The sequence below is a fragment of the Culex quinquefasciatus genome, chromosome 2 (assembly GCF_015732765.1).
Source record: "Culex quinquefasciatus strain JHB chromosome 2, VPISU_Cqui_1.0_pri_paternal, whole genome shotgun sequence".
Classification (NCBI taxonomy): domain Eukaryota; kingdom Metazoa; phylum Arthropoda; class Insecta; order Diptera; family Culicidae; genus Culex; species Culex quinquefasciatus.
Genome location: NC_051862.1, coordinates 13836873 through 13862102, shown reverse-complemented (window position 1 = coordinate 13862102; position 25230 = coordinate 13836873). Strand labels below are relative to the sequence as shown.

At 34.1% G+C, this 25230-nt stretch overlaps 1 long non-coding RNA gene across 2 annotated transcripts in view; it reads right to left on the bottom strand.

The window, feature by feature from the left end:
• Positions 1-20860, bottom strand: part of LOC119768061 — an 81133-nt gene extending 60273 nt beyond the window's left edge. For both annotated transcript variants that reach the window (XR_005277883.1, XR_005277884.1), the window contains exons 1-2: positions 20045-20860; positions 8074-8384 (exon numbers count right to left, since the gene is read on the bottom strand). This is a non-coding gene — a long non-coding RNA (uncharacterized LOC119768061). The remainder of the gene's footprint in view (positions 1-8073; positions 8385-20044) is intronic.
• Positions 20861-25230: the final 4370 nt, after the last annotated feature.

The following is a 25230-nucleotide window of genomic DNA, read 5'->3' as shown; positions in this document are numbered from 1 at the left end:
AATATATTTTTCGAAGATTTCAGATTTTTGAAAATTTAGCTCTTGTTTGCCTTAGTTCTTAAATAAATCAAACGTTGCATTTTAGGCATTTTTTTCTTGCATTCTAACATATTTAGGTAATGATTTTGATTTTTCAGAAAACTTGTTCAAAAAGAAACTGTTGAAAATAAAACCCAAAAAATTAAAAAGTACTCCCTCTGTTTCCAGTTTGAATAACGTATTCAAATTGGAAACAGAGGAAATACTTTTTAATTTTTGGCAGAGGCCTAATTTTTTGGTGTCTTACTTTTAAGCCAGTTCAAACATTTATTAAATTTGCGTTTCTTAAAAAAATACATCAAATAGAGACACTTACAAACACTCTTATGATTTTTTTTTTTACTTCAGTTTAACACCAAGAATAATAAAAAAAATAAGGCTGCCATTTTTTATTCTTTTGTAATGTTGTGATATGTTTCAGTTTCTACAAACCACTTCAAAAGTTTGATAGTTTGTGGAAATTATTTTGCCTTTCTATCGTTTATTGATATATACAGCACTTCCCCACGAAAACAACATGGAAAAAAACAAAAGTGCTCGGATCGGTCTTTAAATTTTTCTGAAAAAATTAGACCCGTATTTTTTTGTTTGGCCATTAGGGTGATCTACGCTGTGTTAGGGTGGTCTGAAAAATGGCAATTTTCGTCGATTTTAGCAAAAATCACTTTTTTTTGTTTGGCCATTAGGGTGATCTACGCTGTGTTAGGGTGGTCTGAAAAATTGCTATTTTCGTCGATTTTAGCAAAAAACACTTTTTCCGAAAAATCATAACTCCTCGCAATTCTAAACGATTTCAACTGTCTTATACGCAAATGAAAGGTGATAAGTTGGCATTTTAAAGAAAAATAGTAAGAAGTTTCAAAAATCTAGCCTAACATATGAAAAGGGCGTATGAAACTTTAAAATGCCGTTTTGACGGTGTCTGGACCAAAGAGCCTATGTCTGGAATTTTTTTTATCGGATTCCCAGGACATTTTGACATAATATACTAAAAAATGGGAGGAGTTCATTAACAGGATTCCGAGATATGATTTTTGAAAAAAAAATTAAAGTTATCGCAGTTTTAGTGAAAAAAGTAGATTTTTTGCCAATTTCGTCATTTTCCGATTTTTGCGCACGGCGCGTCGAAAAACACGGATTTTATTTTCAAAAAATCATTTCTCGGAATCCTGTTAATGAACTCCTCCCATTTTTCAGAATGTTATGTAAAAATGTCCGAGGAATCCAATAAAAAAAATTCTTTGGTCCAGACACCGTCAAAACGGAATTTTAATGTTTCATACGCCCTTTTCATATGTTTGGCTAGATTTTTGAAACTTCTTACTATTTTTCTTTGAAAGGCCAACTTATCACCTTTCATTTGCGTATAAGACAATTGAAATCGTTTAAAATTGCGAGGAGTTATGATTTTTTGAATGAAGTGTTTTTTTGCGAAAATCGACGAAAATGACAATTTTTCAGACCACCCTAACACGCCGTAGGTCACCCTAATGGCCAAACAAAAAAAATACGGGTCTAATTATTTCGGCCAGGGAACCCCCAGAAAAATTTTGAGCCCGATCCGAGGACTTTTGTTTTTTTCCATGCTGTTTTCGTGGGGAATTGCTGTATATTGACCCATTTTTTATGATTTGTAAAAAAAGTTGATTATTTGCCGATTTCGTCAGATTCCCGTTTTTGCGCGTGGCGCGTCGAAAAACTCAGTTTTTATTTTCAAAAAATCATGTCTCCGAAACGTACGGTTCGACATCGCAATTTTTTTTAAATATATAATGTGAAATTTTCCGAAAAATCCGATAAAAATATTTTCAGACACAGGCTCGTTGGTCCAGACACGGTCAAAACGCCATTTTAAGTTTTCATACGACTTTTTGAAATATAAGCTAGATTTCTTTTGCGTCTAAAACAGCTAAAATCGGATGAAATGGCACGGAATTATGATTTTTCGAAAAAAAGAGGTTTTTGCGAAAAATGACGAAAATTGCCATTTTTTTTAACAACCCTAGCACGATGTAGGTCACCCTAATGGCAAAAAAAATACGGGTCTAATTATTTTGGCCAAGGAACCCAAGAAAATTTTTGAGCCCGATCGGAAAACTTTTTTTTTCGGTTTAGGCTCTTTTCAAATGGAATTGCTGTATAGAGACATATATATTTTTTTGTGTTTTAATCTGTTAGGTGTGAGTTTTAATACTGACAATTGAATACAAATTTCCTCTGAAGCGGTAAATTGTCTTTTATAAAACCAATAATAAGGAACAACAACATTATTGGAAATAATAATTACAAAGAAAAAAAATCAAATTCAGTATATTTTTGGTACTACTGTGCGTACACTATTTTATAATTTTTAATTCCAAACTGTAACAACCTACAATGACAAATCTGGGATTTTATTCTCCATCCAACAATCAAATTCACTGCCCCAAACAAACTCCTTAAATAAACATCGCAAATTAACACATTACACAAAGCAGCTCTCGTGTCGATCGATACAAGCCGGGGCTTCCTGCCAAAATCAGCAATGATTGATGAGCAACGATGCGATGACCATTCTCACGCATGCCATATCTCGTAAAAACCATAAGGAATTTGCTGATGGGGGGGACCTTCATCTCAGATTTATCTGGAAAAGCTCTTTTCGTCCTTCCAAAGGAAACGGACGAAAAACAGATCTTTTGGTAGAACAGCATCATAGGGAAAAATAATAATTTTCCCATCTGACCCTCGATGTATCAAAGTCGTGTTTGGTTTGAGGACTTCTTTCCCACCCCCGAAAACAGAAGGTCGGTCCCGCACGTTCTGACAGCCAAAAAAGCGAGAGCAATATTAAAATTCACTTCCTGAAATGGTCTTTTTTTGGGTTTGCACCCAACCGCCATAAGCCACGCATGACAGACTGGGTCAAAGTTCGTGGCCGGAACCTGGGTTGAGGTTCCTCCCAGGAATGGTGGGGGGGGGGGATAAAATAAATAACGGTGATTATTGCAAGCTCAGTACGTGGAATTTCCGACTGTTGGATCCCGTAAGCAGAACGATTAATCATGGGATTTTTCCCCTTCTCTGGAAATGTTGTGCGTTGGTGGCTTTTTTGCTTGAGGAAACTCTCGGGAATCTCTCGGGAATGATGACGTTCTGTCGTGTCTGGTTTGCACGATAGCGTTTGATAAATCGTCCTGAATTGTGATAGATTCAATCAAACTACACGGTTTGACAAGATTTTCTAGAAAAATAAAACGTTATAAAGAGCTTCACCTGAAACCGAAGATACTCTACAAGGTACAACGAACCGAATTTGATACTGAAAGGCTTTTTGCCAGTCTGACGGCTGAAATCAGCTATAGGCTGACCGACGGGTCGTCGAATGACTTTATGAAGGCGATAAACATAGAATAGACTGGGCCAGAAAACTCCATCCAGCCAAATCTCTACCCTTATCTTGTATCATGGGTACGATGATACAGGTATCTGTGGTGTAGTGTTAATGAGCTCTGGAGAAAAATGATCCCTGAAGAGGGGTTACGCAGCAAGGACTCGGTAAAAAAGGAAGGATTCTTTATTTTGTATTTTTTTCTGAGAAGAACATAAATCTATGAAGCTGGGTTTGATTCTTCTCACAAAATACCATGCGCCTCCATCAACTACAACCAAATGTTCACCCCTCAGGGACAAAGATCCAAAAGCTCAAGCGACGGCAGAGTCCAAATACCTCTGTCTCGTGCACACGTGTGAATTCCAGAGTGTCGCAAGCCGGTTGATGTTGACATCATGTTGCCTTAACGGGCTCTGGCGTCATCGTCGCCGACGTGTGTTCGCTTATACGGTGTCAACCACGTTCCACGTTTCATCGCAAATATCATTTTCATTCCATTATCGGTTACAGTCGGATAGTGAGAGAACGTCCTCGGGCGTAATGTTCACCATCACACGCATTAGGGAGGGGTTAGGGTGGCCCATATGATGTATTTTGAATATTATCAAAGAATAAGTAAACAATTTGAAAAAAAAATGTTTCTAACGAAATCTGCCGACCCTACTCAAAATCTATAAAAAAAATTCTTCAAACAACATTAGTAGATCCAAAGAAGAACCACCCAGGGGTGAGATATGCATGTAATCAACAGCGTCAACGCCAGATTAGCAATGGCGAAAAAAAGGTACATGACCCAGAGCGAAAGGACAAATCCTGTCGCAATGGTTCCGAGAACGCAGATTTTCATTTATTTATTTTTTTTGCGAAGCAGAAAGCAACGAGCAACAGTTGGTGGGGACATTTAGAACTAAATGTTGAATTTGTTGTCATCGCATGTATTTTCATTTAATATTATACCATGAAATCAATTAGGTTGTTATTGTACTGTAACCTAAAAAATTAAATATCTCGTTAACCCTCGTTCATCAAGGAACACGGAAAAAATCAATTCTCGAAATCGTGAATTAAATTCACGGATGCAAGAACCACGAAGGAATATATACACGTTTATAGTGCAAATCTCGGGTGAGTTTTCAAAAAGCCGTAAGAGCCATTGGTAAACATACCATTTTTGCATCGGTATTCGACATACTTACGATAAACCAATTTCAAAAATGCTAGAGATCGTTCATCTACACGTCCTTCAAGTGCCCAAAACTAAAAACAAATGAAATATTGTTGCAATTTGAAGAAAAACGAAAATTAGTGTCGGAGGTCACGGTGGCTCTTACGGCTTTTTGAAAACTCACCCGAGAAATGCACCATACTCATGAATAAATTCTTTCGTGGTTCTCACATTCGTGAACTAAATTCACGATTACGAGAATTGATTTTTTTCGGTGAATGGTGACAGATCTTGTGTCAATAAAAATGTAACATTACATCAGGAATTGATGAATATTCTTCGGTTTCTGATGAATTTTCATCAGGTTCACATTTTTACACATGTTTTCAGTAATATTACTCAGAAAGAGGTAATATTGAACCAACCAAAATTTCAACCTTCAAAATTTAAACTGTGCACAACCCAACCCCGTCTCTATACGGACTTCGATCTAAAAAAAATATCGCCAAAAAGCTATTTTTTGTAGTTTTTAAGAAACATTGGAAAGAAGAACTCTTAAAATTTAAAAAAAATCAAGGTCGGAAGTTTAATTTGTTTTATTATCTCAATGTTTAAAAAAAAAATATTTTTTTGCTGTGTTTTTTACAAAAAATTCCTATATTTTAAGTAAAAGGAAGTGTGCAGTATTTTTTGTAGTCTTCCAGACTAATGGTAATGGTACCATTCTATGACAGAAAATGTGAAAACAAGCAAAAAATTCAAAAAGTGGCTGTAAAAACATAAAGAAAAGAAAGGCAAAATGTAATGATAGGAGTTGGTAGTGTAGAAATACTACAAAAAAAAACAAATATAAACTAAACAAGATAAATGCAAATTAAAATACTAAAAATGAATCAAGAAAAACATAAAACAAGAGAAATAATGTTTTTCGTAGAAATAAGTTGCTCAAAATGACCTCCTAAACACGAGAAAAATAAAAAAATCTAATAAAAATTTGGCCAGTAGAGGGTTAACTAAAAAAAGCATTGAGATAAGAAGTGATTCTTGTATAAAATATTATCATGAGCACGATGATGAGGTCAAACAAATATGGACTCAGTCAATCGAATCTACATTAAATTTCATCAAAATAATCCAGGATCAGCCTTCTACTAATTATAAAAAAAAGCTGATATATTTTAGTTACAAGCAAAAAAAAACCAACATTTGAATGAAAAAAGTGGTTTAAAAAGCATTCTAAAAACAAATGTTTTTTGCGGGGAATTTCATAAAAAAATCAAAATATTTTTAAACGAGCCCATGCTCTCATGCTTATCAATGCATAAAAATTCTGATTGTTTTCAAAAGAAAAATAAGTTTTTAAAAAGAAATTTTTCATGACCCTTGATTTATCAGACCAATATTAAATGGGAGGGGGGGGGCGACATTAACTTAAGGAAAATATTTGCAACGGCCTTATTGCTTAGGAAAAATAGGTACACCCTTAAAAAAACCTTGTGAGCACCCAGCAAGGGCAAAATATTTGAAGCAATGGAAAAAAAAATGAATAACTTTGAAAAAAAATCACAAAAACTCACATCATTTTATGACGCAAAATCGTTTTTGAAATCAAACGTTATTTTTCAGAAATTTCCAAAATGTAAAGGAAGCTAGATGAATTCACATAAAGTTTGATTTACGGTAAAAACTTGTTTCCAGAAAAGTTCAGAAAATTTCCAATTAATCTGTCAAAGCAACTTTAAGGGGTTACATACATATGTAAATCGACAAAAAAGTCAGAGATTGGTGTGAGCACACACTTAATTTTAATATCTTCATGAAAACAAGACTAACATTTCAAAAGGGCCAAACATTCAATATTACGCATTTTTGAAATATAAGTCTTGATTTAAAAAAATTGAAAATATTTTTTTTCTAAGAAATCGGAAAATTTCCCGAATGATTATTTTTTTTTATCGGACCATTAGTTGCTGAGATATCGATGGTGGGTTGTTTGCATGGCAATATCTCATCAACTAAGGGTCGTATCAGCAAAGTTCAAAAATGCAAAATATAGCGAATTTTCTCAGCCTTTCAAAATATGTTTTTAAAAGTGGGCAAACATGTGCACTAATTTAAAAAATGGAAAACTGCGGCTATTTTCAAAAAATTACCTAAAAATGGCTAAAACTTAAAAACAGTGCACTTTATCAAAATTTCACTGAGGTACTTTTTGATAGCAAGTTTGATTTTATATCTTTGCGACCAATATTTCGATTTTTTTTTTTAAATCAGTATTAATTCGAAAATTCATAACTCGGTCAAAGACTTTTTGCACAACCTGGAAATTTCTGAAAAGTTGGCATTTTATGTCCCCTAAAACATATAAAAAAAAATTAAAATTGTGTTTTTTGCAAATCAAGTTTTAGTGACAAAAAGTGAAATTAAAAATCACTAAATTTTTTTTACCGTGTATCATTTTTTCAGTGTAGTCTATATCCATACCTACAACTTTGCCGAAGACATCAAATCAATCAAAAAATCCTTCAAAAGATGTAGATTTATGAAATCTCATAAATCATTTTTGTTTTATATGGACAAGCTAACGATGCCAAATTACTTCTTTGGGCATACCGAAGGCACCAAAAAAGTTTCAGCATCAAGTTTTTTGCACCTGAAAATGAAAATAAATTTTTGCCTCTGCCTCGTAATATTAACCAAGAGCATTATGAAACACCCTTAATTGAGCTGATATTTAAAAAAAGGTTGATATTTATTCATATAGCTTTGTTTCAAATTGAAACAAAATGACAAAATTGATTGCAGCGCTCCAAAACCTCCTACCCTCACTCTCCCCCTCCCAAAACTTACACAAACAATCACTTTCACGAAAGAATGCCTGCGTGCGTGCACGTATGATTCTAATTTGTGCGAGGTTATGTTTCTGGCGCTTGTTTGCAGCCAGTCATCGTCTTCATCACAACCACGCAGCAAATCTTTGGGGTTTATCTTTGCCGCGCTTTTCCGACGGCTTTGACTTTGAGGTTATGACTAGTACATGCTTTTAGGGACCCCGCCTTTCGCTCCCGCGGATGTCCCGGAACTCGTTAAGCCCCATAATCTGCTTTTCCATGCCTTGCCAGAGAGAGAGAGCGCGCACACACACACACACTCAATAATGGGTTTTTGACTTTCGAGAGTTCGTGAAATGACATTGCGTTAAGTTTTTGGAGAGGGGGGGTTGAGAGCTTGTGGGTGATTTTGAGGTTAGGTTTATGGTTGTTAAGATCGGAGTGCGTATAGACCACAATACTGTCATAATTCGGATGACTTTGTGATAAGCACGTCCCTATAGTGAATTTATTGACAGTTTAACCAAAAAAGGGTCATATTAGACACAGTTGAATCGCTTTGCTCTATGATTTGGGTTCGTGCAGTAAAATTACAATTTGAATTCTTTTGAATTTTTCCCTATTCAAATTAGCAACCAACCTCCCCTAAGCTGTAATCCTCTTACCTCCTTTCTTTTCGGGACTCAGGAAAAAGCTCCTCTCCAGCTGGACGACGACGTTGCTTTCTTCTTTGACTGCACCAATCACCAATAATTATTGATTTTTCGTCAATAGAGAGAACGATTTAAGCCGTGGTAAGGGTACGCAAAGTTTCGTCGGATCGCTCGTCACCTTACCGATCAACAGCAGCCACACCGGCAACTTTCCCGCTGGAACTTTGAAGTACAGTTGAGAGTTTTACGTGCCAAAAGCACTCGATTTTTTATGCTTCACAAGGTTGACACTTGGGCACAGCAAGTTTCAACGATGGGACGACCTGTTGATGAAAAGATGAGAGAAAATGCACACTGAATAATGTAGTAAAAAATAATCCCAATACTCAAATTCAAACCATTTAGAAAATATTATGAAAATTTACATAACTCTTTTTAACAGTGCACAATGAAAATCGCGCGAAGCTACGAAACTCTTGAGCTCACCGAGGACTCTCAATATTGGGGGCTATTTTGGGGGGGCAGAGAATTTTGTGTGCGCGACAGATATCGCTAAAGCATCTTTGATCTCGATTTCGCGGAAGGCGGAAATTGTTGCTCTTCCGGGAACCGATGGAAATAAAGCGATTCCAATCGGGCCTATTGTTTCACAGAGGGCATTTCACTGACTGGTGTGCTCGTTATTGGAAGCTATTTTTAAACGTTATGAAAATTAAGGTTGGAATACTGAACACAGTTCAGAGAAGATTCGGAAATGGATGTCTCGTATGTCTCGGAACAAGTGCTGCTGATTGTTTTTATTTCATTATATATTTAAACTACTAAATCTCATTTTGATCTTTTTGACTTCTGCTAATTTTGCATCTCAAGAATATTGAACTAGTAATATCATGTTTGTCTTTCACCCCTCCAAGCTTAAACAGGATATTTTTCAATTAAGCCTAAGTAATAATTGAATTTTGACACAATCCTTCTAAGATCAATTTATTTAAATATTTATTTTTTTTTTCACAATCATTCCAAATCTTCCAATGTTGTTTTCACAATCAATCCAAAAATTCCAATGTTCCAAAAAAAAATCTAATGACCAAAATATTATTTGGCAAAACACGTAAGATATTTTTTGCAAAAAATATGTTTATTGAAAAGAGCATAAATTTTACAAAAGGTATATTTTAGAACAGGCCTGCTGCCCATCCTTTTAGGCTCAATTTTCATATTTTTGATCTTCAAAATTACAATTGTTTATTTTTTCATGGTTTATTTAATGGAATCAGTTCACAGATGATTAGTGAACATAACTTTTTCAAAAGTTTGAAAAAATATTTAAACAAGTCGTTTTTATCTACATTTTACTTCAAAAATCAATCTGGCTTGCGAGCCGGACCAAATTTTCACTTAAAACTCATATACTTGCAAAAATATTTTTTTAAACTTTTTTCAAAGTTTTGTTCACTGGTCATCTTGTAACAGATTTCATGAAGGCGATTAAAAATGTGAAAATTGAGCCAAAAAGGTTGGCAGACCTGTTTTAGAACATTGAAAATTTAATAAATTGTTTCCGAAATATCACCAGTTCAAAAAAGAGGATAGGATGCCAGAAAAACAGCATCAGCAAAGTAAAAAAAAAAGAAAATTCAAAATTTTCAAAGCTTTTGAATAATGTTGTTTGGAGGGGTGCTTTTCTTTTATGATGTTTTTCTATACTGTTAAAAATTAACCCTTTTTTCAAAAAATGTAACAAAAAGGCTAATAATTTTAGAAGTTTATGACTCTCGACTCTGACCAAAGTCGAGAGGGGGAAGGAAAAAAAATAAATTACAGGCCTTGGATTCAACACTGGAATGAAAAAAAGTGTTTAATAATGCATTATACTACTAGTTGTTGAGCAATCATTACTTTTCAAAATATTTGAGTATTGACTAAATTCTTTATTTTTTTTCGCGAAAATAAAACTAATTTCGGTACTGTACGATGGAATTTCACATTAGTCACAAATTGTTTTCAGGTGATAAGACTTGTATTTCCATTAAAATTTGGAATATTTTTGAAAACATATTTACCCCCTGATTTTTCGGGCCCATTTTTATGGGTCGCCCCATTTTGTAAAATATTTGCCTAATAAATAAAAACCCCTCTAAACCAGAAAAAATTAAAATATTCTGAGAACTTTGTAAAATTGTTTGAATTGTTTGAAGCTTTGTATGGAAAAACTAGTAATGTAAAGCAACAAACAAACCATTTTTATTAAACTTGGGAAATCCATGGGCAACATTTATCCAAATATTAATAAAAAAAAGATTTGTTTTAACGTAGAGATTTACAATAAGTTCTATCACAGGCAAACCCTTTACTTTTACCCCAATTCTCCAAAGCAAAATCAAGATTTTAATTGGTTTCTGCATAACTTATAGCAGAGTTGATCAAGAGTATCGTGTGAGCAGCAGTACCGGGAAGATGGATTGTTGTGATGTTCTTTTTATGCATGTCGAATTTTGTTGAAGGTGCGAAGCCACTTGTTTGGATTCTTGTGTCTCTGTTGTTTTGTTTGTGGTTCCATGTGGAGTATTAATTTTTAAATTATTGTTATTTTTTACAGTTTTCTGGAATTATTTTAAATTTAATGTCTACATGTTAAATTATCTACTCACTGTATGATTTATTTAAATGTTCATATTATTCCTTATCCTATTCCTTTCCTATATCATACCATCTTCTCATACAATATATGATTATATTGCTTAAATTAACGAAACTTTATAAAACAGCATGGAAACCATCCGGAGCATTTATATTTTAAATTACCGCTATTATTTATTTACAGCTTCCTGGAATCATATTTATTCTATTTGTTATATTTATTATATTTATTATATTTATTATATTTATTATATTTATGATATTTATTATATTTATGATATTTATTATATTTATTATATTTATTATATTTATTATATTTATTATATTTATTATATTTATTATATTTATTATATATTATTATTACAAAACTATATGCTTATTAGAAAATACACTACAGACTCGCATTTACACTAACAAACATCCAAATCATTGCAATTACGCATTCATGTATTTACGCATTCAACCATTTTCATCGGCCCAATGAAATTCCTCTAACCCCCATTCCGAACCTCCCAGAAATATTCCGTTAACTTTTTGAAGTCGCATGAGTTCCCTGCACTTTTGCCACTAGTGAACAACAAAAACATCACCAACCACACCAACGTTGGAGCACAGTGTGGAAATTTACGTTCTTAGATATTTTTGGATGTACTGGGCAGCAATCAAATTGTCTAAGAATATTGAATTGACCGTTGTGGCACCCCCTACAGCGTGGTGCAGACCCGTAATGCTATGCTATGCTATGCTAACTTATAGCAGAGTTTACCAAATTAAACGGAAAGGACGCAGAAAAAATCTAGTTGAAGATAATGCACTTTTTCTATAAACTTTATTTGAAAAAAAAAATCAAATTATTCGCTTTACAGTAATGCCTTGGTGTTCTCGATTGCGAGATTCCTGCTCGAAACTAAGTGTCTGAAGGCTTGATTATTGTTGAGGCAATTGCAAACCACTTTTTACACCATAGCTTCCATCCACTTCGGGATTCGAACTGACGACTTTTGGATTGACGACTCCTACACCTGGAATGAGCTATCGACCTAACCCTTTAGGGTAGACCGGGGACAACATTTAGTTCCTCACCCAACGGAAGGCAAACAAATCAGACAAATCTCGTCTCGAAAAAAGCCACCGGGACCGTCTGGGATCGAACCCAAGCCGACTGGGTGAGAGGCAACCAAGCTTACCCCTACACCACGGTCCCGGATATAAACTTTATTTAGAAGTTGAACATTAGTGAAACACTTGGGCGTTTAAACGGTTAGCTACATTAAAGAGATATCTCGACACACTAATTAAAACCCCAACCCAAATCTTTCTTTTTCTTAATTTAAAATTAAACAAACTTGAAAAAAATGTTAGCTGCAGCAAAAAATAAAAATCATCATTAAAAACATATTTACCGATCTGATTTACCACTATCTATTTTACATTTTAGACCACTATTATTTTTACACCTTGAAATGATAAATTTGGCAAAAATTTGGAAAATGTTTTGCATTAAAGTTTTGCCAAAATGAAATCCAATTAATTTGATCTATTTAAAAGAAAATTCAAAACTAAATCTACAAAATTGAGGTAAGTTTAATATTGCTTAAAAACAGTTAAATCATAATATTGAATAACCTCAAGTTTCTGCACTAAATGTATCAAACATGCAAATCACAATCAAATTTTAAAGAACATAGCGTTGGGCAACCTTTCCATGAATGGACCAATTTCAAATCACCGTGCTTCTCCATTATTTCAATTTCTTAGTAAAGACTCTATGGAGTCACATGATTCTTTACACTGTTTAGCTTCAACTGAACGCTGCTTGTATTTTTCCCGGAAACTTTTCAAAACAAACAATTTAGTAACGTCTGTGGTTGGTACAGACATGAAAGGGTATGTTCCCTCCTTCAAGCCTTCCTTCAGCCACACCAACGTTGTGTGGGTGAACAATTTTTGTGAATGAACAAAAAAAAAGCAGTGTGATAAAAAGAAGTTATCTCAACTTTGCGAAAGTAATTTAAAACTCTGTGGCTGACTTTGGCCTAAAAGTTTTTCGGTAAACAAAGGCAGCTCCTGAAAAGAACCAACATTTTTCTTCAAGCAATGAAGCGTGTTGATCAATATTTTTTTGCTTGTAGAAGTAAAAAAAAGGTCAGATCAGGCGGCGGGTGGATGTTTTTGAAGTGGTTCAAGGATATTTTCAAGCCAGCAACATTTTGCAGTTTTTCGAGGATGTTAAACGATGCTGCAAAATTCTGCGAAGGTTCAACGCCTATTTGCTATCTTAACACTTTCAAGTCTGAATTTTGAAAAAAATATTTTTTTGAGTTAATTATGGGAAAATGATTCTCATGACCATAAGAAAATTGTAGGCTACTTTTGAAAATTTTCATTTTTTTGTCATATATGACCCTTCAGGCCTGAAAGGGTTAAAAGCGAGGAATTCAAGGGAAAATTTCAGAAGAATGAATGATGTTACTTGTGGTTTTTACCGAAAAAACTTGAGATTGCTCAACAGATCGTTTATACTGTACTCAGACATTTTTTATTTTCCTAAATGTTATGGATTGAATTTAAGATTTCAGTTAATAATTAAATTAAATTAAAATTTATTTGAAACTTCATTATAAAAAATTGCTGGAATTATCCACTTCAAACTGTGTTCACAAAATAAGTCAACATCGAGGGCCGTGTTGCGGGAAAACATTCAAGATTTATTTGGCCTAACATCACAAATCTCTTCAGGTTGAATCTACGAAAAGACACCCGAAAATCCCTCCAAATCGATTGTCTCCGGTCAGGGTGCCCTTTTGGGACCAAAGCAAACAAGATTATTATTAGTGCATTATCAAGGGTATTGCGAGCAGGACATCGTCAATCGTTAATTTTATTGTTGTTTTCTAACAATTTATATTTATAGGTAATCAAACTTTACGTAGAATTTGTTGCTTGCATTAAACTTCTAAGAAATACGCAAAAATAAGTCCAACAATCCAAATGTTTAAAATGGTATAACTGTGAAATGAGTAACCTTTACTCGAACCGTAATTTTAATCCCAACCATTGCGAAATCATCACCGTCACCTACAAATCAGCCCAATAAGCAAATATCCACTGGACCCAAAAAGTTCTCGACACTTCCAGCTGAGAAAACCTTTTGAACCCCAGATTTGTGCTCACTTTTCCAAATGCTGGTAAAAAAATAAAAGAAAAAATAAACCCCCCTTGACCCTTTGACTATTCGACTCGGAAATCAATCCTTTTCCACCGAAGCAAATTTTATTATTACAACACCTTGCGAGAACGATTTTGATCCCCCCCGTGCTTCGCCACCACACTTGGTCAGGGGGGAAAGAAAAGTGAAAAGTTTTCCGCAATTTCCCGGGGGCCTGAGATTTCCACTGCCAACTTCTTGGTGGTTGGCGTCGCGAGACACTCGCGCCCTCCCAAATTAGACCTATTGAGGCCGAAATTTAATTATGAACAATGATGGCGGCGGGGCGCCCGACAAATCCTGTGAAATTAGGATTTGGCTTCCCGGGAAATTTCGATGGGGTTATTGTTATGCTAATCGAGAGAGCGAGAGCAATTTCTGGTTCAATTAAAAAGTTCGGCAACTGGTGGCTCGATTTGAATTCAAATTGCGTTATAAAAGACGATTTATGATGAAATCAATAAATATTGAAATAAAATTAGGAATTCCACTAATAATTTCCACAAATTTATCTACTTTTTAAAGACTTTTGATATATTTCAAAATGATTTTTTCTAAAATTATTGCTAGTTTTGGTATCAAATAAAGTCGTGGTGATATTTCAATTGAATTTTAAAACTTCATCAAACTCAACAAATTTGAATAACTCGTTTGCAAACGATCTACCAACATTCATCGATGGCTGAGAGGTGTGTGACCGACAAAGATTTGACACTGACGAGCCAACTCAATCATCCTCCAGCTGACAGCTCCCAGTGTGGATCCTCTGACTATAAGACGAATGGTTGGGTCACAGCCAGAATGGACGACAATTAACTGGCCCAGGCACAGCTGTTCCTTGCCCAATTTATATTCTTTGTTTGCAGAAGATGTCTCTCGAGAAATTGACATTTTGGGGGGGGAAGTCTCAAGTGAAACTTTGAACTACCAAATTTGATTAACATTGGACCAATTTTGAAAGTTTTCTGTTTAGCCTGAAATTATTTTTCAAATCATCATTATTTCAAAAAATTGTTAGTGCTATACTCTGATTTGTTTAACTTCCTCTCGATCAAAACTTCAGTCGATCAATTTTGGTGGTCGACCATTTTTTGGATGGGATGAACAAACAGAACTTGACGAATTTGCATTTCTTAGGATTATCCTTCGTCAAAGCGAGTGGTTGGCCGTACGCTTTAGAAGGTTCTTTTTGGCACCACCATGACAAAGTTAGTTGTACACCACAAAAAATATAGTTAAAACAAAAACTTGTTTATTTATTTATTTTTCCATGCGACATTTGACATAAAAAAACTAAAGCTCCAAAATTACTAATGAGCCAAAGCATTGAAGTTTTTCACAAATAAAAAATTATAATTGTTTCAACTGTGACCCAAGACTGAGAGACCATCAGCCCCGTTGGTGTCAAACCCTTAAGGGGACACACACACACGCCCTCAAGGTTGGTGTGAGATCTGTATGTGTGTGTGTGCAACCAAGTGCGAAAACCTCAATCAATCTCCCATCGTCTTCCTCCTGTGGGTGTGTGTGTGTGTGTGCTGTTTATTTCCATTTTGCATAGTCAAGTGGATCGGCCCCGGCTAAAGGTCCTCGTTATCCGATCCGAATTGATTCCGAATATTCGTGGAGAGTGAAAGCTGCTGCTGCAGTGAACCGATAAAATCAATGCAAATGCACGGAGTTGATCTTTTGGCTTCTAGGAGAAAATAAAAGTTGGAACGGTTCTGTACTCATGTATTTCCAATTCAAATTCAAGCTGTTTTCGATTAACTGTTGGAGTGTTTCTTAAGAGCAATAAAATGTCAACAAGTTGGACATTTTTGAGTTGCTCCAATTAATCTGTTTTAAATAATTAAATTCAGTCCTTTTGAAATGCTTGTCTGGATTCCTAAATTGTCAGACTATTATTGCGAATAAATCAGAAAATTTCATAAAAGTTTAATTTTTCAACATTTAAAATTTTACCATTACTTGCTAAGATGCTGGCAATAGAAAATAGAGGGCTGTATTTCAGCAACTAGAGATTAAATCTTTAATCTTTCTTAGAAGAAATTTTAGGAAATTTACTGAAGTTCTCGAAAAAACCCGATTTAATCCCTCCTGGGGTGAGATAGAAGCATTTCTTACTATAGAATATAACAATGGTAGAACTTTTTTCAATTCATAACATCGACTTTGTTTATTTATAACGTCAGCGCAAAAGAATGTCTTATGATGAAAGCAATGTATTATAAATGATATGATTTCCAAAAGAAATAAAAAAAAAACAATTTTCACCAAAAGAATATTTTCAATCGTACAATATGTTTGTAATCAAACAAGCGTTTATGACAAACGCGATCATAGCAAGCTTCCCATGCGCCAGTGACAACGCACACCGCGGTTTTGGTTTTTTAGCTTCGGTACGGTACGGTGTGTGTTGGTATTTTGGTTCATCGTTCCAGCGCACCAAGCCAAGCAAAACCGAGGTACAAGTGAACCGCGTGTGCCGCACGGTGCAGGGAAGCTAGCCATTCAGCTTCTAAGAAAGTGACAGAGTCAGAGATAGCTTTTTTTAACAACCGAACCACTACACACTCAATCGTGAGAACCTTAAGTAAAAAGCCATTGGCGTCGCCAGCATTGGAATCCAATGAACCCTGTTAAATAAACTTACGAAATCACGACAAAATGAAGACTACATTTAGGCGATTTTAGGAACACACGGAAAACAAATGGATTGTAGCCGGATGAATGTCCTATATCATACAAGTTTTTGCATAAACATTGGTCAGTTATGCAAAAACGGACAGAGCAAAAGAAACCGAAAAGCTACGATATCTTACAAAATGTTGTAGGAAACATCGGTAGACAAGCTACTACAAAACGAGTATAAATCGAGCCACAAAATATATGCGCCAGCATTCTCGCGCCAGTATTCGAAGCTCAACTTGACAACTTGTCGACTTGGCGACGAAGCGTCGAAAATCAATGCAGTGTGATTTTTTGACGATTTTTCCGATTAAAATTCATGCTGAATCGACATATTTACGAAGATGGAAATGACGTCCAGCCTTAAAGTAAAACTTATACCTTTCTTTAGTAAGAAAGGCAAAAAATAAATCGTTCTAAAAATTGATCGGGATTGCCGATAGATGTCGAATTTGTTTCAGATGCTCACTCATGGTCTGTACTATGAATGTAGGAAGAAATTTCGAATAAAATCAGAAATGAAAAATGTTGGCGAAGGTCACCAGGTGGGCTTTTACCTTTTTTTAGGGATTTTTTTTCTTATGGTAGGTTGATCAAACGGCTCTAACTCCAGAACCATATTATGAATCTGGATAAAAATTTGAGAGGTTGTAGAGCTCGAAAAATGCAATTTTTGAGATAAATAAAAGATATGAAAATGAAAAAATTGACCATATTTTCATTTGAAAACTGTGTATTTTGTTTAAAAGTCTGGCCGCATCCGAAAACAGATGGATATTTCGAAATTTGCGTGGCAACTCGCTCAGGTTCAGCACACTAGCTTTCATCTGCATTCAGAAGAATCGAAATCGGATATATGGGAGCTGAGAATGACGCGACACAAAATTTTACCACATACGAACTTCACTCGACCTCCACCGGATTTATATTCTCAAAATTCGAGGGTTGGAGATAGACGAGTTCTGTCAAGGTGAATCGAGTTTTCCATGATTTTTTAAAGTTTTTGTATATTGGATGGGATCAAAAACAAACTAGAAATTGTTTCATAAAATAATTTAAATGAAAAAAAACTACATATTTACAATTACACATTTGTTTTTTTTCTGTCCCATTTGTTTCAAATTTGTAAATATTGTCAAACCTCTGAGAAAAGCAAAAGGTACAAAAGATTCCTATTTTGAATTTTATTAATGCGAGCTCTCGTAAAAAATAAACTTCACAAGAAATGAAATTTACGAAAAAAAAATCTCTGAATATTACCAGGATATTATGGAAGCTATTTTTAATGTTTAAAAAACAACAATATAGTATTTTTTCATTTTTTTAAAATGTTAAAAAAAATACTATCAATACTTTAATTAAAAATTGTATTAATGCTCCTTAAAATATAAGTCGTGAAACATTCGTGACATTTTCCGATCTTTTCGAAAAAAATATTTACAAAATGTTTAAACCATGACTAATATTTTAAAAGGGCGTAATATTGAATATTTAGCTTTTTTGAACTGTTAGTCTTAATTTAAAAATTTTGAAATTAAATTTTTAGAAAAAATCGGAAAATTTCACGAATGTTTCATATTTTAACATTGTAAATCGGACCATTAGCTGAGATATCGACGATAGAAAATGGTGGGTTGTTTTGGTGAGACTTGGAAAACATCTATTTTCATGTTTTTAAACCTTTGCATGGCATAATCTCAGCACCTAAGGGTCGTATCAACAAAGTTCAAAAAAGCAAAAAAAAAAAAGAATTTTCTCAGCTTTTCAAAAAAAAATTTCAAACGTGGGCAAACATGTGCACTAATTTAAAAAGTCTTTAACTTGAAAACGGTGCCTCTTATCAAAATTTCACTAAAGCCCTTTTTGATTGCAAATTTGATTTTACTTACATCGAAAAATGAAGTTGAAAAGTTTTTGTGACCAATATTTCGATTTTTTGAAAAAAAAAAATCAGTATGGATTAAAAAATTCATAACTCGGTCAAAGACTTTTTGCACAACCTGGAAATTTCTGAAAAGTTGGCATTTGATGTCCTCTAAAACATAATAAAAAAATAGTTTTTTGCAAATCAAGTTTTAGTGTAAATAAAAAATCACTTACATTTTTTTTACCGTGCATCATTTTTTTTTCAGTGTAGTCCGTATCTATACCTACAACTTTGCCGAAGGCACCAAATCTATCAAAAAATTCCTTCAAAAGATACAGATTAATTTTCACATATCATTTTTGTATGGACAGCTGCCAAATTTGTATGGAAATTATATAGACAAACTAATTATGCAAAATGGCTTCTTTGAGCATATCGAAGGCACCAAAAAAGTTTCAGTTGGATTAAAAATACAAAAAAAATAAAATTCTAACAAAAAGACCGAGATCGTAGAGAATTGCTCATCTGACAAAATGAACAAAATTTTACCGAATTTCTGTTGTACGATGAACACTGATGAACTGCATTACCGAATTTCGGTATTTTTTTAACCAAATTCGGTAATTTTAAGTTTACGGAACTGTTCAGCAGTTGATTTAAAAATGTCGGCATCTCGGTAAAAATAAATCTAAGTGTGTAGTAAATTAAGAAGTGCCAAAATAATATGAAATGCATTTTTCAATCAAATTGAAATAGTTCTGAAATCAAGCTAACTATAATTTTGTGAAGGTTTATAATAATAATTCTAAAACTATGAAATCAAGACTTCCCTACTGAAATTAATATCCATCCCGAATAAACTGCACTTAATATGTTTTTAATTAACGAAATTTCAAGATAATTCAGGCATTTTTGAAGGGAAGAATAACATTAAACTGTATAAAAAAAAACTCGCAAAAACAATTAAATATTTTTTTTTCTAAATTAACTTTCTTGCAAATGATTTTGTTGCTCTAAATGCACACTTATGCAATAAACAACTGAAATATTGTAAGGATTTGCAATTAGTATTTCGTTGATATTTCTGAATAATAAAATATTTTTATATTCTTCTAAAGTAATTTGTAAATAAACAAACCATGAACATGAATATTTAGAAAAAAAATGTGTTTGAGAATCTTTACAAAAGCAAAGCGTAACATCAGTGTATAAAAAAAGAATTTACTGTGGCTTATTCTGAATTGTTAATTGCATTCAGAATAAAACTTTACATTTTTTCATAAACGAAGATATATTCATCCCAAGAGATACTGTGGAAAAATTCCACTTACTGCAGCATTAATTTCCTTTTCCCTTTCACCAAATGACCCCCCACGGTGACTTATTTCCGCAGAAATTAATTACAAACCACAAAATGTTTCGCCTCATTTTAATTACGCACACCGCGGAGCCCCAGAGTGGACAGCTAGACTTTCATAGTCTAGGCAGTGATCCCCGGAAGTTTGCTTTTCCACTCCTTTTTTTATCTTTTATTTGCAACCACGCGTACACATAAAGATGAATGATTTAATTAATACCCGGAGATTCAGAAGACCAGGTTCTTGATCCTGATGATGACGATGAGCAGGCAGCAGCAAAATATAAAACACAGAGACCAACTTTCTCCTCACTCACTCAAACCCGGCTTCAACTTTTCCAATTTCCCGCGTACCCGGTTTTTTTTCCTTCCTATTTTATGTTATTCACTTTTCCACTCTGTTTCGCTTTGGCACTTTTCCACTTTAGCTTTTTAGCTTTTGTACACTGTGAAACAATTTCCACTTCCAGGAATTTTTCGGACAAAAAAGGATTGTTTCAAAGTTTCGCTTCGCTTCGTTGAATTTGTGTAGATTTGGTTGATAACCTTTTCTCCCCTAATCCGGACAAGCCTCCGGATGCTGATCTTTTGTCCGGAAGTTACTTTGGAAAACTTTCGGAAACTTTTTGTTATCAGTCTTACTACAGCAGACACTACTACTGCTTCCCGGAATCACACTTAATCCCCCAACCTTAGAGCAAAGTTGTAAAGAGACGCAGACAGAGTTTAAGAGCGAATCCTTTGGGAATCACTCCAAGGACCTCGTAGCGTAAATCTCCGTCCCCGGCAAATCCGGTCAACGCTGGTCGCTCGCACCAACACTCTCTCACACCCCCCACCACTTGAACGCAAATCTACGACTTCGTCGCCGAGACTTTGCCAAAAAAATCCGCGCCAAAAGCTTCAAGTTATCCTTGAAGACGGTCTTCACCAGGAGGAAATCCCACACTCTCTTTTTCCGGGGTTCCGCCGGTTCAGCACACTGGGACTAGAGACTTGGGGAGCGGAAAAAAACACGACCGCACTCGACGGTGGTCCTGGGCAAACTGATTGTGTAGTCTGGAGGGCGCACAGAGCATTTCCTTGCAGTAGAATCGACGACCGACCGACAACAAACGCAGATCAACGAGTCGGGCGGAGAAGGTCAGGAACGGTGACGAGAGACAACCTGTTATCAGTTGCGAGAGAGCAGTTATAAGCAAAGAGGAGAGAGAAGGATGATTTGGGAGGGAAAACGGTTCGATGGAGTTCGGGAAATTGGCTAAAGAAGAGAGCAGGGCTGCCAAATAAAATATAACTTTTTTTAAATATGTACTAATCATGAATAAACTTTTTTTATTGAAAAAGAAGGTATTCTAAAAAAACAAAAAACATAAATTTAAAAAATGCTTTGGACCGTTTTGCTATCTATAAATTTGCAGCTAATTTTAAAATTTTTATTCCTGTCAGATATTTTTTAAGGGGCTATACAACGTCGCTTGTGTGCCATTTTGTAATACAACTTTTTTTATAGCAAACGTATTACAAGATAAGACATATGCGATGATAATTCAAGAAATATTCTAATATTTTAGCTCTCTAGCTTTTTCCCAGATTTTCTTTCCGATTTATGAATTTCTGACTTCAGTTTTTAATGTAATTATAATTATAAAATATTTTTCACATATTTTATAAAATGCACCGTTTTCAGGGTAAAGCCACTTAAAGTTTTATTTTAACTGAAAAATTCCAATGAGTAGGGTCCATGATTGTTCATTCCTGATTATTTTTTAGCTGAGATTTAAAAAAATTGCATAAGAGACATTGAAGATTACACCTCTGGTTGCTGAAATACAGCTGCAAAAAAAAGTAACAAGAAAATTGATGTTTTGTAAGTTTCATAAAAAAACATTCATTTATTTGCTAGTTCCATTATCTCAGAAAGTAATGGTCTTATTTTTAATGTTAATAAAATTGTAAAATTTTCTGATCTTTTGAAAAAATATTTTGATAACATTTTAAGAATCGTTATATAGAATATTTGACCTTTTCGAAAAGTTAGTACAGTTTTTCGAATACAGTCATGCCCCGGTTTTGCACGCCTCGGTTTAGCACTGCCCCGGTTTTGATTCGTTCAGTTGCCTCGGTTAAGCAAGGCCCAGTGCTTAACTGAAGCACAGAGCTTATTGGTTTTTGGCTATATGGGAGATATTGGCTATAATCGTGTGAAAAATCATACTTACATAAAAAAAATATAGTGTTTTGGAATCGGGAGGCTGTCAGCTATTGATTGCACTTATAATTACATGAAAATTTTCACAAAATGAGTATTTTTCCTGTATTTTGAAAACGCAATGTTTCTCGAAAAAATACTCAAAATTATTGTTATTGCAATATGAGTATCAAATGATCGGGATTTTTAATACATTTCAAATGCAATGTTTTTTTTTAAATGCTCAAAGTTTCAGTTTTTTACAATATGAGCATCAAACGTTCGGGATTTTTCATACAATTTGAAAGTTATAACACATTTTTTTGTGAAAATACTAAAAATTTTCACCAGGCTACGTATTTTTGGAAAAATACTCAAAATTTCATTTTTTTCACTAAAGGGTAAACCGGGGTGACATTAATATGATTTCAAATTATTTTAGGAATATTTTCCAAATGTTAAGGTTTTTCTCAAGATTAAAATTTTTAAAACATGTACTGGGGTAGGCCAAACAAGGTCCATTTACTATTTTTGAAAAAAGTTTTTTTAACATTGTTTAAAAAATAAGTTGCGTTAAAAATTCTCATTTTTAATTCCTGGGTGACTTTTATAGTCATATTTTTTCTTGTTATAATCTGATTTAAGGTGTTCAAATTGCTGTTTTAGTTTTGAAGAAAAAAAAATCAATGTTTATATTTAGTTATTTAGTTCAGTAAGTTTACAAGCTTTTTAACAAAATAAATATAAATGTTAGGTAAAATTATGAAAAACTAACAATTTTACATAGAATTTGTTAAAACTAGAATTCGAAGCACAAATCAGAAATTTTATATGGAATTTATTGTACTGAAAATGTCTTTAAATTTGAAGAATTTTTTTTGAACATTTTTTACCTTCTCCTAGTGGAAAGTTGTCCGAAGAATGATGACACTTTGAGAATATTAAAATAATGCTATTCATCAACATTTCCTTGATTATAGTTAACTAACTTTTTCAACCTTTCAAAATTTTATAAAACTTCTTAGAATACTTTGAACACTTCTGTACCATGGTCAGTATTCCATTGCACTCCGTACGTATTTAATTTGTACTCTTATTTTTCGGAAAAATCTCATACCTATCAAAATCACCCCTGCTATCAAAGTCACCCCGTTTTACGATATCAAATGATCGGAATTTTTTATACATTTCGAATTTAATTTTTTTTTTTTTGAAAAAGTATAAAATTTCACAAAACTACGTATTTTCGGAAAAAATATAATCAAAGTTTCAGTTTTTTTCAACATGGGTGTCATGGGGTTTTGGCGAGCAGTCTTATTAAAAAAGAAAAACAGATTTTGTAAGAACAACTTTGTCCAAGACCGCAAAACGATCCGAGTTAACCCTGACGAGTTATTAGCGATTGAAAGAAGTCGTTTTTGCATGATTTTTTTACCCACTTTAACGATCTAAAGCGACCCTTTAACCTTGATTTGGCTCAAAATTGAAATAGTTATTTATTTTTGCCTAAGGAATCGAGTCAGGGGGTATCCCAGATGTTGATTTTTTATTGTCAACCTACCACTTTGAGAAACAATGTAATAATTGAAAATAACCCTGCAAAGTTAAAAAACATAAAAAAAAATTAATAAAAAATAAAAACAAATAACAAAACCTTTTTTCAGTTATTAAAAACTTGGAAAGCAAGTTAAACGACATCAAATCAAAATTAAATTACACATAGAATTAAATTTGTCTTTAAACGTCTATCTCTTTACGGTTAAACATGACAGAGTTCATACCGCTCATCCGTCTGGAGATATCATAAAATAGACTTTGGATTCATGTTAAATAATCAAAATAACCACTTGATCAAAGTTTCACGATTTTGAAGAGAGGCCGGGAAACTTTTTCCAATTTTGTGTGAGTTAGGTAAGATTGAATTGAAATAAGATTATAATTATAATAATCAATTATTTTTAATTAACTATGATCATTACTAGCTTCAAAAAATTTTCAACTCAAGATAAAATCTATAGAGCTACCAAAAAGCACCAAAGGAGGTGCACTTTCGAAACTTTCAACCTGTGTCAGAGTCTGGTCACGGTAATGTGCCTTGAAGTCTAATTGTTTTTTTCTTAAATTCAATATTAAAATGATTATTGTTTTATACATTCTTATTTTATTCCATATTACTCTCTCCTAAAAAGCTCACTGCTTCCCCAGAAAATCCGAACACAACATAAGCTTTCAACTTCGTGTTTTCATAAGCTTTCACTCTCGTAAAGCATAAACAAGCATACTTTACGCTCTTCTCTCCTTCTCCCTCTCACAATGCTACCTTCGATAACAACTTGGGCGAACATCTGATGCACGAAATTTGAATGGGAAAATTGTTGAATGCTTGTTGCCTCTCTCTCCCTCTCTCTTTCTGTCTCTCTCCATCCACCCTTACCTTACCACCCCCACGCATACACACACACACACCCTGTTGCACATCATCGCACGACAGAATTGTGAGTGGGTGGGGGGGGGGGGGGTTCTCGCAGTGACAATCGCCAAACAACGAACATTGTTCGCCCCGCAGAATGCATTTTGCGCGCGCTTTTTCGGAAGTCCATTTGGGAAATTAAAGTAATGAGTGCCACAACGCGGCCAAGTGTTGTGCGGGGATGATGAGGACAGCGTTACTTGCTGTGCGGAAAAGTGACCCAGAGTGGAAAGCATTCCAAAGGCAAATATTGTTCAATCTTTCATTTTTGGGTTAGATTGGAATGTTGAATATTACCTATTTTGTGATGTAATTTTAACTCGATTTGGTCTGAAAAAGTGACATTACATCAGAAAGGAAGTGAAGTTACACATTTTTAGTGGTATTATTACACATTTTCTGACATAAAATATTTATCCCTTCCCAGATGTAATATGACCATGTTTTTACTGTGTAATCTAAACATAACATATTTTTAAAAGATTTTTACGCTTCGTATCAAAAAAATTAGAAGTATATTTTCAAAATATAAATGCATCACGATTTTATTTCGTTCATTATAACTGAACATTTGTGCATTATTCCTTCCGGAAGTACCTCAACAAAAACTAACTTAATCCATCTATGTGGTTGGAGCCTTCCTCACAACAATAGCTGTACACAAGTTTCATCTATTTTTTAAATCCGGCTTCCAAAAAGTACATCGATATCACTTAAGTGGCCATATCTCGAGACAGGGTTGCCA